This window comes from Schistocerca piceifrons, chromosome 2, assembly GCF_021461385.2.
Source record: "Schistocerca piceifrons isolate TAMUIC-IGC-003096 chromosome 2, iqSchPice1.1, whole genome shotgun sequence".
Taxonomy (NCBI): domain Eukaryota; kingdom Metazoa; phylum Arthropoda; class Insecta; order Orthoptera; family Acrididae; genus Schistocerca; species Schistocerca piceifrons.
In genome coordinates this window covers 687,958,048-687,977,009 of record NC_060139.1, presented here as the reverse complement: position 1 = coordinate 687,977,009, position 18,962 = coordinate 687,958,048, and positions in this window count along the sequence as shown.

Genomic DNA, 18,962 nt, shown 5'->3' with positions numbered 1-18,962 from the left:
ACACATTATCAGTCCTAATACAACACATTTCCTTGAAACAGAAAAGCTTCTTTTCACGATTCAGCACGGTTTTAGGAAGCATCGCTCGTGCGAAACGCACCTTGCCCTTTTCTCACATGATGTACAGCGAACTATGGATGAAGAGCAACAGACAGATTCCATATTCCTAGATTTCCGAAAAGTGTTTGACATTGTGCCCCGCTGCAGAGTGTTACTGGAGGTACGAGCACATGGGAAATGTTCCCAGATATGTGAGTTGCCGGAAGACTTCTTAAGCAACAGAACCCAGTATGTTGTCTTCGACGGCGAGTGTTCATCAGAGAAAAAGATGTTGTCAGGAGGGCCCCATGGAGATGTGATAGGATCGCTTCATTTTTTTATATACATGAGTCGTCTGACGGAAAAGGTGAGCAGAAATCTGCAGCTGTTTGCTGAAGTTGCTGTGCTGTACGGTAAGTGTCGTCGTTGAGTGACTTTAGGACTTAGGCAAAATTTCTAGTTGTTGTGATAAGGGCAGCTACCTCTACATATAGAAAAATGTAAGGTAATGCTTATGAGTAGGAAAACCAAACCAGTAATGTTCGAATACAGCATTAGTAGTTCACTGCTTGACACAGTCACATCTTGGCGTGATTTTGCAAAGTGATGTAAAATGGAACGAACATGCGAGGATTGAGACAGGAAAGGCGAACGGTAGACTTCAGTTCGTAGGGAGAATTTTAGGACAGTTTGGTTCATACGTAATGGACTCTGCATGTAGGACATTAGTGCGACCTATTCTTGAGTACCCCTCCACTGTTTGCGGGCTGCTGGACTTGTTACCGGTAGATGCTTTGGGAACTCAAATGGGAGTCCATGGAAGGAAGGCGACTTTGTTTTCAAGGAACACTATTGAGGAAATTTAGAGAGCAGGTATTTCAAGCCGACTGCAGAACGATTCTACTGCCACCAACGTACATTTCGCGTAAGGACTACTAAGATAAGATAAGAGAAATTAGTGCTCACACGGAGACATGTAGATTGTCGTTTTTCCCTCTTTCTGTCTGCGAGTGCACCGGGAAAGGAAGTGACTAGTAGTGGCACAGAGTACCCTCTGCCACGCACCGTACGGTGGCTTGCGGAATACGAATGCAGATGTAGATGCACATGCTCATGGCGATTTTGCTTGATTGGCATATCGGTTCTTGACGGTGCGTCCTTCGAACAGAAACTTTTTGATCCCCATTTGTGTAACGTGCTGGAGTAGTACAGGGTGTGTCAAAAAGAATCATCCCATTTTAAAAAAATCGTGACTATTACGCTATTTGAGGTATGTGCATGAACAATGGACTTTTGGAAAGAGAAAATACGCGAGTTTTACATGGGGCACCGCCACATGGCATCTAGAAGCGTGGGAATTTTTAAATCAAAGGATTACTGAACGATGGATCGGTCGCACTGGACCAAATGATTCAGCCTTACATTACTGGCCTCCAAAATCACAGGACCTGACTGTGTATGATTATTTCTTGTGGGGGTTAATAAAAGAGTCTGCCGGCCGGGGTGGCCGAGAGGTTCTAGGCGCCACAGTCTGGAAAGACTCTGTTTATGTGCCTCCGTTACCAGTAACAATGAATGAACTGTGACATCGCATAACAGCAGCTATGGAAGCTATAACTCAAAACATGCTGGCTCCTGTGTGGGAACAATTAGAATACCGCATTGACACATGCCGTGCATATCACGGGAGGCATATTAAACATCTGTGAAAAGATATGAAAAAAATTTTTTGATCTTCCCGTTCATCAAAAAAACAAAATTCATTGTATATGATTATTAGTTTCAGAAATACAGACGTGCCAAATCGGATGATTGTTTTTGATACAATCTTTATTGTATTTCTTGTTAAGGCTGGTCGAAGGTGAAATTTGAGCCAAATTAGATGGGGCACTTAATTGAAAAGTCAACATTTCAAATACATTTCTACTATCACGATATTATTTCAATCTGAAGTAAGTGGCGGCTCCTTAGCACACTTTTGCAGTTATATCTCAAACGACTCTTTAGCGGACCTATGTCTGTATGAAAGCTTCTACTCCTGTCACCATATACACGCATCAAAAAAAGTTTTTCATCACCCCGGTTCCCAGAAATCCTGAAGATAGACTTTGACTGTGGATATTATATCGCAGACACAGTCCCTTTGACTGTCAGAGATGTCACTAAACCCGCCTGAAGATGTAAACAACCATGCATGAGCAGCGCCTATTAGACGAAGGGGGTCCGACAGCCGATCAGTTCCAGTCATTCCACCCGGAAGGAGGTACACTGCTCGTGTTGTCTGTAGTTCAACAATGCCTAGACGGTCAATACCGCGGTTCGATCGCGTCCGCATTATTACTTTGTGCCAGGAAGGGCTCTCAACAAGGGAATTGTCCAGGCGTCTCGCAGTGAACCAAAGCTATGTAGTTCGGACATGGAGGAGATACAGAGGGAGAGGAACTGTCAATGACATGCTTCGCTCAGGCCGCCCAAGGACTACTAATGCAGTGGATGACCGCTGCCTACGGATTATGGGTCGGAGGAACCCTGACAGCAATGCCATAATGTTGAATAATACTTTTCGTGCAGCCACAGGACGTCGTATTACGACTCGAACTGTGCGCAAGAGGCTGCATGATGCGCAACTTCTCTGCCGACGTCCATGGCGAGGTCCATCTTTGCAGTGGCAATATGCGGGGCCGACGTACGCTTCTGGTGATCATGGAAAGCGCCGTATCGGCTGTCCGATACGTGAATGCCATCCTCCGACCTATAGCGCAACCATATCGGCAGCGTATTGGCGAAGCATTCGTCTTCCTGGACGACAATGCGCGCCCCAATCGTGTTCATCTTGTGAATGACTTCCTTCAGGATAGCGACATCGCTCGACTAGAGCGGCCAGCATGTTCTCCAGACATGAACCGTATCGAACATTCTTGAGATAGATTGAAAAGGTCTGTTTACGGACGACGTGACCCACCAACCATTCTGAGGTACCTACGCCGAATCGCCGTTGAGGAGTGGGACAATCTGGACCAACAGTGCCGTGATGAACTTGTGGATAGTACGGCACGACGAATACAGGCATGCATCAATGCAAGAGGACGTGCTACTGGCTATTAGAGGTACCGTTGAGTACAGCAATATGGACCACCACCTCTGAAGGTCTCGCCGTATGGTGGTACAACATCCAATGTGTGGTTTTCATGAGAAATTTTCTGTACAGTTTCCGGAACTCTCGGACCCGAGGTGTTGCAAAACTTTTTTTGATCTGTGTATTTTCATCTGTGTTAGTTTTCGTTGTTAATTATGGCACACCCTGTGTAACATTACTGGTTTCAGTATTTAGCTGTTTTCCATTCTTTCGAAACGCGCTCTCGATTTTGACGGCAGTAGTATATTTTAAGAGTATACGGTTAGTTTTTGTTGTACTTGTATGTCAACATTTCTAAATCGGTCGAATCAACTCCAGCCTTCTCTTTCTGCATTTCTTTCATTAAGGTGGCTGTGTATTTCAGTCATACTTATGAGAGGGGACCCAGTTTTCGCAGCCTCACAATCTTGTAGGTGTTGGCAGTGTTTTGAAGAATTTTAACAATGTTTCCTATCTGCTCTTGTATCACAAGTGTTGTGTCACATACATAGTGGATTTTGTCTGATCTGTTTTCGACGTCATAGTCGCGAATACTCTTTGGAGCCCACCAGTGCTTTCGTAAATGGCAATTTGACCCATAGTAAACATATTGTTAATATATCTATTTTTGTATAATTTTTATTTCCCTGGCGTTCTTAAGCCTGAAAAAAATTCTTAAGCCTGAAAAAAACTAGTTCCGACTTACAGGAAACAAAATGGGAACACTGCTACTTCCCAGCTCCCATAAGCCTGCAATGGGACATATATATCGTTGGTAGTCTTCACGTAAAACAGCCGGGAGAAATAACTAATCTTTGTACGGGTATTGCAGCGACTTTACTCAAATCCTAGACTGTGCTGCAAGTAGGTTCTTCTACATATTGCGCCGTTACCGATGTCGTAAGACGACCGACACTGCTATTGAAAATTTTTACCATTTTACGATCATGCAATTTCTTTCCAGAATTTTTAAATGCCTTAAAACATTACTAGCTTATCGAGAATAGGAACAGAGAGAGAGAGAGTGTATTGGAGACTACTTGCAGTTTATCAGCCTTGCTGAAAACTGGTAGCCCACAGCGAATCGATGAATAGCTTCTGCTGGTCGGTCCGCGTAAATACGACGCCAGTTCCGACTAAAAAATTTATAAAGGACAGTAAAAGATGACATGCTATACTATTTTCGGCAGGAAGGTTTAATCCAAACGCAAGGGGAAGGCCACAGTAGATCTTCACTGTCGTACAACTATTATAAAAAGACTGGAGGCTAGATGCTTTTCAAATGTGGTGCTAGAGGAGAATGCTGAAGGTGTTTAGAACAGATGAAAGGTTTCTGTTGGATTCCTTTCATGTTAATTTCTTAAATCTGTTGTCATTTACGGCATACATTTCACTTCTAAATTTACTGTGGTGTTTCTGACTTTATCTGGGAGGAGACTGAGCAGTGGAACGTGTTACTTTTACACATAAACAAGAACTATCTGTCACACTACTACACTTTAAAACACATTTTAAATATAATTCATGTCACACAGCCTCATATGGAACCTACATCCGCTTTCTTTTATGTAGTGTATATGATAAGATACTGTCATCCCCCTTCCCTTCTGTATGAAAGGTTGAATGAGCAAATGTATTTCTAGTTGCATGCTTGATGGTAGCAGAGAAGCCTGTCTACTAGAGAACAGTAGGACCAACGTCGGAACAGGTAGCTGCGCTTTCTAAAAGCAAAGAGGTTTCTATTCTTGGTATGGTCCTGTCCGTCCCTTGTCATGTTGGTATAGGAAGCTGCCTCTCTGGTCACTACCGACTGTATCTGTGAGGCACCCTCGGTAGGGGCCCACGCCAGTCTGTCTGCGGCGAGTGTCTGAAGTGGTAAGATCTCCAACTAAGCGCGTCTCTTGTAAGTCCTGTAGTGCTACAACGATGAAAATTAATATTACGACGATGTCAAACCTTATTTTCATGATTTAAAGAAGTATTCATGATATTAAAAATGTAATTATAATTTTATTATTTTCATTTTTGTGCTCAGTGAATCAAAGACTTTCTAGTGCACGGAATAAATTAGCATTGTTTGTACTACGAAACTATATAAGATTGTTAAGGGTTAAGCATGTAATAATTCGATGTAAGACATTTTGTTGAGTCTGAATTTTGTTCTCGTACTGGTCGGTAGAGAAGGAAAAGTTCCTTAATCGATGTGAAGGTATAAAGGCTGTAAAAAGGAGAGAGAGAGAAGGTAAATGCAATTTGTTCAAAACAAATACCTCTAAAGTGTAATGTCTTGTGATTTCCTATAACTAAAAATATCTTCCAGTAGTTGCTTTGTCACTACTTTGTGAGCAAAATGGAACGACGTATTGATGATCTGTAACTCTAACTAAGATCATCAATCTTAAAAGTGAATATGCGTGAGATTATGACGTCTCGTCTAGACAATATTTTTCAAAATAGCAACTTTTCTTTACGTTCAACCTGCATGCGGTGTACTTTCTGAGACCAGTACCACGTGCTTATATAATTGTTTGACCCATCAGGTTAATAGTATGACGATAGTAGCCAGTCCGAGGTTTTTCTTATGTAAATTGCGTTTCGATGTGATTTATTTTAATTATCAAAATTATTATGGAGTTACACTCTTTGTGTAAACCAAGTTGACCACGTGAAGCATGTGGTGTAATCATCAAAGTAGCCCTCAACTATTCTTTTCGAGAAGATTTCACAGACAATTAGTATGAATTTAGTATACCAGTGTGTGGTAATTTCATGACGGACAAGACTGCACTACGACCGTAACTTCTTTGGGTGAAAGTTGAATAGGTACGTTGTGGTTAATTTCCTCTAGCATATGTTTCAACGTACTTCGTGTGTTACTTTATGAATGCAGTGTTGTATGCAGTCTCCCAATCTTGGCTCCATATTTGATGTGTTCCATAAGATTACAAACTCACATTTTCACAATCCTAAATAAGGCACCAGTTTAGTTATGAATCAAGTTTAATATGATGAAATTTTAACGGAACAATGATCAATGTTAAAATAAATGTCCAAATATAAACAGATTTATTTCTTTTTAAATAAATTCTCTTTTTATATATGTATCACTGGTTGTCGTAAGATGACTCTTAAAAGATTATAATTAATGTTAGTCTAGTTGCAATTTGGTAAACTAGACTGGGTACCTGGTGAAACAGTTGCTCAGTAATGCAAGGATAACTTCCCCAGATAGCTCACAGCTTATAACCCGCTTTTATTATCTTCAATATCAGCATCGCTTTCAGAACGACTTACTGCAGCAACTTAACACAGATAGCTAATGAATAGCTACTAACTGGGACGGGAGGGAAAAAAGACAAAACTTCCCTAAGAGGAGGAACAGATTGACAGGATACATCGTAAGGCATCAACGGCTACATTGGGTAATGGAAGGACGTTTTCATCTGTGTCTACACGTCAGAGAGGAACTCACAAAACTTCATTAGACTATTCTTTCTCATCCACCCTGCAGCCCGTATCTCGCACCTTTCGACTTCCATCTGTTTGCTCTAATGGACGATGCACTCCGCGGGAAGCTTTATGTGTATGATGAGGAGGTTACTGATGCAGCAAGACGTTGGCGCCGACTTCGACCAGTTGAGCATGTAGGCTCTCCCAGAAAGGTGGCGTAAAGCCATCGCACTGAACGACGATTATGTTGAAAAATAGGATTTTGTAGCGAAAAGAGTGGCGAATAACGTGGTGTACTTGAATTTTACATAAAACCAACCTGCTTTCAGAAAAAAGTGTTGCATTTCTTACTGAATAAGCCTCGAAGAAGCACGACTGAATAAAAGTCAAGACACGTTGATGGAATTTGTCGAAAATATAAAATATTGCAAGAAGTTCGAAATTGTAAGAAAATCAGGGGGTAGCTTAGGGAAAGACGGATAATATATAATACGTACCAAGAGTCAAGAGGTAACATTAAGACGAAATGCTTGGATTAAAGAGGTTGTAAGACAGCAATGTAGTCTTTCGCTCCTGTCGTTCAACTATACATCGAAGAAACAATGGCAGAAATGAAAGAAAAGTTCATGAGTAGAATAAAAATTCAGGATGAAAGGATATCAGTTGTAAGGTTCGCTGATGACACTGATATCCTCAGTGGATATGAAGAAGAATTACAGGATCTGCTGAATGTAATGAACAGTCTGAGGACAGAATGTTGACTGAGAGTAAACTAAAGAAAGACGAAAGTAATGAGATGTAGCAGAAATGGGAATAGCAAGAAACTGAAGACTAAAGTAACCGAAGCTAAGAAATTCTGCTACCTTCGAAGCAAAATAACCGATGATGGACGAAGCAAGGAATAAAAAGCAGACTAACACTGGCCGAGAAAATTCTAGTAATATCAAACATAGACCTTCATTTGAGGAATAAATGGCTGAGAATGTAGAATGGAGCACAACACTGCGTGGTAGTAAATTATGGAGTGTGGGGAAACCAGGAAAAAAAAGAATCGGAGCATTTGGAATGTGGTGCCACAGAAGAATGTTGAAAATTACGTGGACTGACAAGGTGAGGAATGAGGAGGTTCGCCGCAGAATGGGTGAAGAACGGAAGCTATGAAAAATACTGACAAGAAGAGGGAAATAACTTCCTTGGTACTAGTCGCAGATGTAGAGGGTAAAAACTGTACAAGAAGACAGAGATTGGGATAACTACAAAAAATAACTGAGGACATAGGCTGCAAGTGCTACTCTGAGATAAAAAGGTTGGCGTAGGAGAACAATTCGTGGCAGGGCACATCAAATCAGGTAGAAGGCTGATGACTCACAAAAAAAGTCAGGAATTTAAATATAGAATTATGTGACTACTGTGTGTACGACTTTGATGTTACCTGTGGCACTGCCACAGGATCCTTTTTGTCTTGTGTTATATCACATACGCTTTGTGAACATTGAAGTTAACAAAAATGGAAGAGGAGCCTATGACCAACTGAGACAGTACCAAGACCTCACACAAGAAATACGTATTACATTAGTTGACATAAATCAGTCTGATGAAGGAGGGCCGGCCGCGGTGGCCCAGCGGTTCTAGGCACTACAGTCCGGAATCGCACGACTGCTACGGTCGCAGGTTCGACTCCTGCCTCGGGCATGGACGTGTGTGATGTCTACATCTACATCTACATCCATACTCCGCAAGCCACCTGACGGTGTGTGGCGGAGGGTACCTTGAGTACCTCTATCGGTTCTTCCTTCTATTCCAGTCTCGTATTGTTCGTGGAAAGAAGGACTGCCGGTATGCCTCTGTGTGGGCTCTAATCTCTCTGATTTTATCCTCATGGTCTCTTCGCGAGATATACGTAGGAGGGAGCAATATACTGCTTGACTCCTCGGTGCCGGCCTCGGTGGCCGTGCGGTTCTAGGCGCTTCAGTCCGGAACCGCGTGACTGCTACGGTCGCAGGTTCGAATCCTGCCTCGGGCATGGATGTGTGTGATGTGCCTAGGTTAGTTAGGTTTAGGTAGTTCTAAGTTCTAGGGGACTGATGACCTCAGATGTTAAGTCCCATAGTGCTCAGAGCCATTTGAACCATTTTTTTGACTCCTCGGTGAAGGTATGTTCTCGAAAATTCAACAAAAGGTTAGTTAGGTTTAAGTAGTTCTAAGGTCTAGGGGACTGATGACCTCAGATGTTAAGTCCCACAGTGCTCAGAACCATTTGAACCATTTGATGAAGGAGGTTCATATCTATGAAACTCGTAGTGAAAATCAGATAAATTGTGGCTGGTAGCAGTGAGCTTGTAGTTTCAGTCGATATCAGTAACAGTTAAACCTGCCCTAAAAAATTTGGTTTGTTATACAACCAGTCCTGGATCACAAAAATTGTATTAAGCAAGTAATTAATTTCGGTCAGCTATGACCATCTTCAGACCCCTGTATTAATTTTATGCTTTAATTTAAGAAGCCTTTTGATTGTATCGTATGCCCGACTGGGCACTGGATTCACGAGTTGCGATATTTTCGCAATAAGGTTTCACAGCGATCCAGTGTTTCGTTATAAATCCAGTCATGGAGCACAAAAAATTTATTAACCGTTAATCTAGTTGTAAGTTTGGCATACGATAGAGTCGCAAGGCTTTATAAATTAAGCTTAAAATTAAGCAGAGGCCTGAAGTAGTCACAGTTGACCGAAATTAGTTACATGTTTAATAAAAATTTTGTGATCCATGACTGGATTTACAGCAAAACAAAAACTTCCCGGCTCTCTGTGAAACGTTATTGGGAATACGTTGCAACTCGTGAATTTAGACTGAAAGTGTCGCATCTGGAAAATGAAATGATCATATGGCATTGTTGGCCGGGAGCCCCCATGCGGGTTCGGCCTGCGTATTGCAAGTCTTCTTTAGTTGACGCCGCTTCTGCGACTTGCGAGTCAATGACGATGAAAGACGCACAACACCCAGTCATCAGGAGGCAGAGGAAATCCCCGACCCCGCCGGGAATCGAGCCCAGGACCACATGCGCGGGAAGCGAGAACGCTACCGCAAGACCACGAGCTGCGGACGCCGCATCTGGAGCTGCGATGTTACGAGAGAACGGGAACGGTATACCGTTAGGTGAATTTGTGCCACTGATAAGAGGCAGGCGATTCCACTTCACACGGGAAAGGCGGAACGTGGAGCAGTACGTCTTCTGGGCGAGATACAGAGCGTGTGCTGACAGGCGCGTCGGCGGGCCCGCATGCCATTGGCATGAGCTCGCAGCCGGCGCCGCTACCTGCTTGCTACCTCGCCGCCGCTCGGCTGCCCTGCCCGTCTGATTCACGGCGGTCGGCTGCTGCAGGGCTCTGTGCGGGGCGCCTGTTCGGCCCGAGGCGGCACCTCTGCTCGACGCTGGCTGATTCACCTGCCGCTGTCTCTTGCTCGTCTGTGCCGCCCACAACGCGTGGCCCGCCACAGCGGTCAGTGGCCCTCAGTCGACAATAAGGCGCCAACAGTCACCGGTAAAAACCGACCTCCGGGAAGATCAGTTTGGATTCCGCAGAGATGTAGGCACACGGTAGGTAATACCGACACTGTTAGAAGATAGGTTAAAGCTGCGTTTATACCATTTGATGTGGCTTACCAACACAAGTACAAGGATAGCGTACCAATAGGGACAAGAAAGGAGGCATGAAGGGCGCCAAAAACAGAAATAACAATCATCCATTTATTGCACAATTACACGCGCGCATCATGATATATGGGACATTATAATGACCATACTCAAATCTATTATAACAAACAATATGTATCACTAAGGGCACACACAATGGAGTTTAAGAAATTACAATGGCACATCAACTCCGCTATGACAAACAGTGTGCATAATGAAGGGCGCACAATTTTACCAATGTAAGAAAATTAAAATAATACTAACATAAAATTAACTAAAATACCTTGAAGCAAATGTTTATGAGAAGAACACGACGGGGCCGCAAGGGAGGAGGCAGCACAATACTTAACTCAGGTGCACAAAAACAAACATCGGACACCAGGCCGCACCAACAACGGACACGTAAGCCACGCAACTACTCTCTCCGTTGCGGTTCCGCGCGTTCCACCCAAGTAATAGCTACCTGAAACATTTTTATACTTGGAACAGTACACCAGTGATCCGCAAGTTTAAAACAAATAATATGACATAAAAATACAATAATTTAAGAAAATCACATCATATGACTATGAGCTTAAGGTCTTTCGGTAATTAACAGATTACGAAACAGGGAAAGGGGCATGTACCACTACTAAATCTTGTAACCACCCCACAAAATATTTACAAAGACAGCAATATAAAATGAATACGACCCAAACGTAACCTCCCTAGCAATTAAATTTAATGACAATAAAAATGAGAACCGCAATCTGACTCAAATATAAATTCGTCACAAAAAATTAAAGTCCATTCAGTGATACGAAAATTCAATTAAACCGAAATATCGGTCTTTTGGCCCTGTGCAAATCAGAATTAAATTCTTACCTCATTGTAACTGCTAGTCAAATTTCTGCTCTTATTCTTGCGCACGGCTTGGAGGAACTGCATTGCAAATAATAATATTCCTTTTTTTTCCGTGATTTAACTGAAATTTTTCTTTAACGGAAGTGGAATGAAATGGGAAGTGCAATTAAATAAATTTTGTTTTGTAAAAACTGCTTTGGAATAAAAATTATTATTGGGGCACTTGTTGGAGATTAATTACAATAAATAAACTTTACATTATCCGATGATTATCTTAATTAACAGTATACCTCATTCAGCATCTTGACCAGTGTTGCCGACAGACTACATCACACAACCGCACTGGGCTGCTACCACTGACCGACCGCTCTGCATGACGACTACTAGCGCACTGCACGCAACTGAACAGAGCTACTGCTCGCAACGACTACTGACAGAGTACTCGACTGCATAGCGACAACTAGCGAACTGCTCGCAACACTCGCGCGGTAAAGCGCATACTCTCTGGTCAGAGACGCTGCAATGCCTCGCCATCGCTGCTATGTTACATACGTGTTTCAGTCTTTCGTAATTACACTACTAAATTTCTCAGTACCCAAGTTGCAATTAACAAGAATTAAATCATTTAAGTGATAATGTTACTTTAAAATAATAATAAAATCATTTCATACAGCAGAGGACCAAGAATGGCCCGATCAGTGCTCCCCAGTGAAGCAGTTCACACAGATGGTACTCCACGGCTCCGAGCACACAGCCCCATACAAAATGCAACACAACCACAGCGACCCGGCGTTCTACCAGAACCACCAGGCAGTAAACCAAAATCGTACTAAGCCAAAACAAGGACCGACTTTTAAAATAACGAGACCTAGCCCGGACCGGATAACAGACCAAATGCCGGGAAATTCACAAGAAACCTCAGCCAACTTAAAACGAAAACAACAATTTATGAACAATATGCAAAACACAAGACCTCTCAGTCCAAAGGCTTCCGCTTAGTCGCGAAGGTGGCTCCTACCCGCCAGCTGAGGTGCCAAGCGTCGTACGGAGTACCGAATCAAGCTTAACCTTCGTTAACGGGAAGCAGAAGCACCACAAGACAAAATACACTCCAATCTAACTGCGCAAGGCAAAGGAGTGCCACTCGAAGACTATGCACTCGAAGATCGAACATAAAGCACCCAGACTAACGTGCCACTGAATGACGCACTTCCATCACCAGCGTCTAGTAGAGTACGGAAAGCAGCGTACCCCATCGATATACATCCATGGGACGGTAAACGAGGGTAGCAATCCCAGCGACAGAGAGACAGGAGGACGAAATGATATCCTGCCGCACATAGAAGGTATTTCAAACTCAGGCTCGACAAACTACAACAGGCGAGATTTTGCTTCCCTTGCGAATCAAGTTAAACGGCACACCACGCCGCTGTCCACACTATTGACCGTAAAATCACGGTCCGATCTTCCCATCAGACCCCACTCGGCGTCCAGACGCAAACAACCCCAGCCGAGCCGAACTGTCTCCACGCCAAGGCAGCCACCTCTTTCCTCCTCACACGCCTCCAGCTAAGCTGCTGCCAGTGATCACACACGGAAACAACCGCCTAACGCCAAAGCGCCGTTGAGTGGAAACTCTACACTAAGATCGATACGGACTTTGAAATAAGCGAACACCGTAACACCATCTGTAGACAGAGACAGCCTTTGACGATATTGACTGGACAACACTCGCTGGGATAAAATGCAGGGAGTCAAAGGTTATCTACAACTTATATACAAACCAGAAGGCAGTCTCAATAGTTGGACATGAAAGAGAAGTTGAGAAGAGAGTGAGACAGGGATTTAGCCTATCCCCGATGTTATTCAGTCTGTACGTTGAGCAAGCAGTAAAGGAAATCAAAGAAAAATTTGGTGTAGGAATTAACGTCCCAGGAGAAGAAGGTTTGCCGATGACATTGTAATTCTGTCAGAGACGACAAAGAACTTGGAAGAGCAGTTGGAATGGATAGCGTCTTGAAAGGATGATACAAAATGAACAACAACACAAGCAAAACAAGGATATTGGAATGTAGTCGAATTAAATTAGGTGATGCTGAAGGAATTAGATAAGGAAACGAGACACTTAAATTTATAGATGAATTTTGTTATTTGGGCAGCAAAATAAACTGATAATGGCCAAAATAGAGAGGACATAAAATGTAGACTGACAATGGTAAGAAAAGCGTTTCTTTTCTGTAAGTATTTGTATGTAGTGTAGTTATGTATGGAAGTTAAATATGGACGATAAGCTGTTTAGACAAGAAGACAATAGAAGTTTTTGAAAAGTGACTCTACGGAAGAATGGAAGAATTCTGTAGATTAGATGGTTAGATCACGTAACTAATGATAGCTTCTTTATGCTTGGCGCGAATAAACTGACCACTCGATGTGACACTGCTACATCCTAGTGTGTTTGTTCTTTGTCTGAGTCAACAGTCTTCTGATTGGTTTGATGCGGCCCGCCACGAATTCTTCTCCTGTGCCAACCTCTTCATCTCAGAGTAGCTCTTGTAACCTAGGTTCCCAATTGCTTGCTGAATGTATTTCAATCTCTGTTTTCCTCTATAGTTTTCACCCTCTACTGCTCCCTCTGGTGCCATGGTAAGTATTCTCTGATGGCTTAACAGGTATCGTATCATCCAGTCCCTTCTCGTTTTCCCCACATATTCTTTTCCTCTCCGATTCTGTTCAGAACCTCTTCATTCCTTATTTTATCATTCCATCTAATTTTCAACATTCCTCTGTAGCACCACATCTTAAATGCTTCGAGTCTCTTTCGTTGCAGTTTTCCCACAGTCCATCATTCACTGCCATACAACGCTGTGCACCAAACGTGCCTTCTAAGAAATTTTTTCCTCAAATCAAGGCCCATGTTTGATACTAGTAGACAGGCCAGGAGTGATCCTTTTTCCAGTCTCAACCTGGCAGGCTGGAGGCTTGTGTTGAAGCTGGTAGAATTTTGAACAACACCTTTGAAGACCAACTGCCTTTCTTCTTCAGAATTGAAAACATTTGTTTATTCACTTTTTCCCTCTTAAGATAGTGCTGGTACATAGAACTGATGGAATGTACTGCCTGAAGTAAAACACTGAAAAAATATCCACTTAGTTTCATTTACTTAATATCAATGGACATTTTTACATACAAAAATGTGACTGCCTAAAATAAATACGCATTCTGTAGATTATTAAAATCTGTGTTTGAGCTGCAGTTGTGCGCACTTTGTTATACTTTATTTGTCTATAAACGACGTATCAATAGTACCTTCCGTTTCAGAAGTGTTTTGGGTGTTAGTTTTAGGTTGTTCCTCTGTATATAAATTATGTAGTAAAACTGTTTTTAAAATGTGTTTTTTCCTGAGTTTTAGTGGTAGACTTAATAGTCGCGAACAGGAATTGTATGATTTATGCAAGGAGGACAGCACAATAGCCACTGTCACTTTAGAAAAACAAGAAACAAATCGGATCGATGCAATTTATCCATATGGAGAAAAAACAGTGGAGCACGTTCGTCCGGCCTAGGTGGGATCGTACGTCATCTGCATTGTCAAATACCTGGAAAATCGAAAAAGTCAGAAATGATTAGAATGGTTTTTGGTTAAATACCATACACATATAGGCTGTATTTTTTTACGTAAGAACACCAATGAAACGTTATAAATACTGAGCAGATATTGAAGAAAAGAACACAGTGAGTTTTATTCATTGAAATAATTAATAAGTTTCTTCTGAGCCAAATTCGTATGTTGTTTATGTGCAGCACGATTAAGCAGGCGTTTTACAAACACTAGTTCGACTGAAGTTGTTTCAGCCTGGCGCTCCAAATAAACAATTCTATAGTCCAGTTGTGTTGTTGTCTGTGTTGTTGCCCGACAGGCGAAATCCATTCCGTGGTGTAGTCACCACCAATTAGAAAACATCAGGTTGTAAATTATGTGCGGGAAGACTGATAGAAGCAGAGAAAAATAACTAACATATTGAAATACTACATACTGAAGTATCAATAATTACAGTACAATATCTGTGCCTGCAATCTAGCATCCCACATATATACTCATAGAATAGGCTTCCCTAGCGCTGAAAAGCAACTCAAAATGTTGGAATAAAAAAAGTCGCCATGTTCAGATAGAATAATCCAATCCGGCTCTTCGGATTGGCTCCATACTTCGATTTTATGCGAATCTCTCACCCAGCGCAAAGCCTCAAGCGCCCGTAAAAAGGTCAGGTTAATCCGGTATTTAAGAGTAACGTAAGTTTGCTGCAGAATTCTTGAGCGTATTCAGCGTTCGAATATAATAAATTTCCTTGAGATAGAAAAGCTTATGTCTACAAATCAACACAGATTTAGAAACCATCGCTGGTGCTAAACTCAGCTCGTCCTTTTCTCGCACGATGTCCGGCGAGTCATGGGTGAAGAGCAATTGGCAGATTTTGCATGCCTAGGTTTCATGACAGCGTTTGGCAGAGTGTCACACTGCAGACTGTTAACGAAAGTACTGGAACATGGAACAGATTCTCAAAGAAGTTAACGCTCCTACGACTAAGTAACAGAATTCAGAACTTTGTCCTGGATGGTGAGTTAATAGGAGATGAAAGCACTGAAGAAAGCAGGTCTGAAATATAAAGACATGCAGATGATACACAGCTTTTATAAGAACAAAGTGACTGTGATAAGAAATTTTTATCAGGAACAAGGAGCAAAAATTAGAAAAGGCGTGAGATATGGATTTGCTATTTCTCCTCTTATATTCAATGCTTACATTCAGGAAGCTATAGACCGAGCTCGTACAACTTCTGAGGTGGGGATCAAAAGTAATGGACAGGAAGTAGACACGATGCGTTACGTAGATGATGTTGCTCTGGTCACGGAGATGATAGAAGGTATAGAGAAGGGCTTCAGCCGAATGGAAGGAATTTTTCTGTAATCAGTATGGTATGAGAAAAAAAGCGAAAGACTGTAGTAATGGTATGCAGCGCTAAATAAGAATATGAATTCTTAAGAATAAGAATTGGAAGAGAGGAGCTAGAAATGATAGAGGAATTTACCTACATGGGAAGGAGGATTACAAAGGAAGACAGAAGCCGGAAAGAAATTGTGAGCAGACTATAACAGGCCGCAACTGCATTTAATTTGAGAAAGAACTTATTCACCAGCAAGAAATGAGTCAGGAAATAAGTATGAAAGCATTTATTTGAAGTGTGGCCCTGTACAGGTGTTAAACTCGGATAGTAGGAAAACAAGAGCGAAGACTAGGGTGATCAGACGTCCGGATTTTTAGCTCTTTGTCCGGAATCCGGGCGGATTTTTACAGTGTCCGGCTTTTTCGCAAAGTTGAGTGTAATAAAGTTAAATTTACAGTTCGTCCCGTACTATTGCTCTTTTCTTAGGTACTTTAACTATTGGCACAGCCTTCGTGATAAACACGTACGAAGGCGGTGTTAGTAGGTGGCACCAGGATCGTCGATGTTATCGTTGATCTACCTATGAGCGAATGCAAATATCGATTATTTAAAATTTTCGTTTCGTATCTTCGCTTTGTATTGGCTTGGCTTCCTGTAGTGCAAGTGTGATTTGTGAACGTAATTCTAACCGAGTAAGTTACGTAAAATATTTGGCTATGCCTAAACGAAAGTGTACATTTTCTGTTGTCCTTTCTTGCAAATATCCAGCTTTAAGAAAGGGAGAAATGAATTTGAAGCGTGAAACACGTATGTAACATAGCAGCGATGGCGAGGCATTGTAGCATCTGTGACCAGAGAGTATGCGCTTGACCGCGCGAGTGTTGCGAGCGGTTCTCAGTCTGTCAGTAGTCGTTGCGAGTCTGTAGCTCTGTCTAGTTGAGAGCAGTACTCTGTCAGTGGTCGTCGCGAGCAGTAGCTCTGTTCAGTGGCGGGCAGTACGCTAATAGTCGTCATGCAGAGCGGTCGGTCAGCAGTAGCAGCCCAGTCCGGTTGTGTGATGTAGGCGGTCGGCAACACTGGTCAAGATGCTGAATAAGGTATACTGTTAATTAATATAATCATTAGATAATGTAAAAATTTATTTGTTGTAATTATTCTCTAACAAGTGCCCCAATAATAATTTTTATTTCAAAAGCATTTTTTCAAAAATTTAATTTTTTATTGAACTAAAGATTTCGTTGCACTTCCCATTTCATTCCACTTCTTTTGAAGAAAAATTTCACTAGAATCACAAAAAAAGAGAATATTATTATTTGCAATGCAGTTCCTCCAAGCGGTGCGCAACAGCAAGAGCAGAAATGTGACATCCATTTATTTTGAGGTAAGACTTTAATTCTGATTGTTTTACACAGGGCAAAAGACCGATGTTTCGGTTTAATTGAATTTTCTTGTCACTGAACGGACTTTAATTTTTTTATGAAAAATTCATATTTCAGTCAGATTGCGTATTTCTTATTTTTGTTGCCATTGTCAGTACATTTCATTGTGGGCAGGTTACGCTAAGCGCAATGTCCATTAGCAGTTCTAAATAATTTTGTCATTTCTTATAAAATTTTTGTGGGAAGGTTACACTCGGCTCCCATTTCTATTAAGTATTGTCATTTATTTCATTTATTTCCTTTAAAATTACGGTGGGGAGGTTACACTTGGCGACACCCAGTCCAGGATCGAATTTCGTTGAGAGTCTTTTGAGGAACAGTCAGATATCTGCTCTTATTTGTTTAGATATAATTAGGATTTGGCGCTACGCTTTTACTAATTTTGTGACTTTCTTTCTACAGGTCAACGGCAATTCATTGCTCTGTTGTATTTGTGTGTTATTTTTTGCATTGTGCTTCTTTGTTCTGTGAATATTTGTGACTATTGTAAAAATGCCGCGAAAGACTGTGAATAGTGTATCGCGAGGTATTATGAACGAAATAAGCGAATTAAATAACTTCACCAATAGTACTAGTGACACGCAGTGTAATCATGACAATCCTGCGTCCACTAACAATCAGTGCATTCCAACCACTAGTGATGACTTTTACCCTGATAATGAACAAACGAACTCAATTGTCTCGTCTGTTAATTTGACGACAATTGATGACGCAGAACGCTCTATTGTAATGAGCGCTGCCCAGCTTAACGCACCCGATTTGGAAAACTCAAGTAACGCACAGACAAATTTGTCTAACGAAAATGGACAGTGTTCTGAAAGTACGACGGATCCATTTAATTCAGAAATAATGACCGACAGTGTACATTCGTCTGGCAAACCTTTTTGTAAATCTCAGAATAACCAAATGGTTACAGAAAGCGAGAGAATTCCAGATCCACCACTAAACAGCACAGAGAGTATAAACGCTAATTTTGGCTTTGATCGATTTTTGGCACTAGTGTTGCAACGACTTGATCAAATTTGTGAAAAATTTGATGAGCAGCACAAAGAATTTATAGAACGGAACAAACAATTTTCTGAAAATTTTAAACAGCAGAACGAAAAACACGACAACGTTAATGAACAGAAGAAACAAGTTAGTGAACAGATTACAGCTGTTACCGTGCAATGTCAGGACAATAAAGTACAATTACATGTGGATACTAAGACTTGTGCTAATAACAGTAATGAAGAAGTTGGCACTGTTGCACAAGAATTAAGTAGCACACGTGTAGACACAACAGAATCACATAAAGACGAGATTATTGCAGTCACCGAACAATGTTCGGCAAACGCAACATTGATACACGAAATGAATGCAGTCACTGAAGAATGCCCTAAAAACGCAGTACAGATTCGCGACGAGGTTAATTTAGAGTCAGTGGAAGTTTCACACACT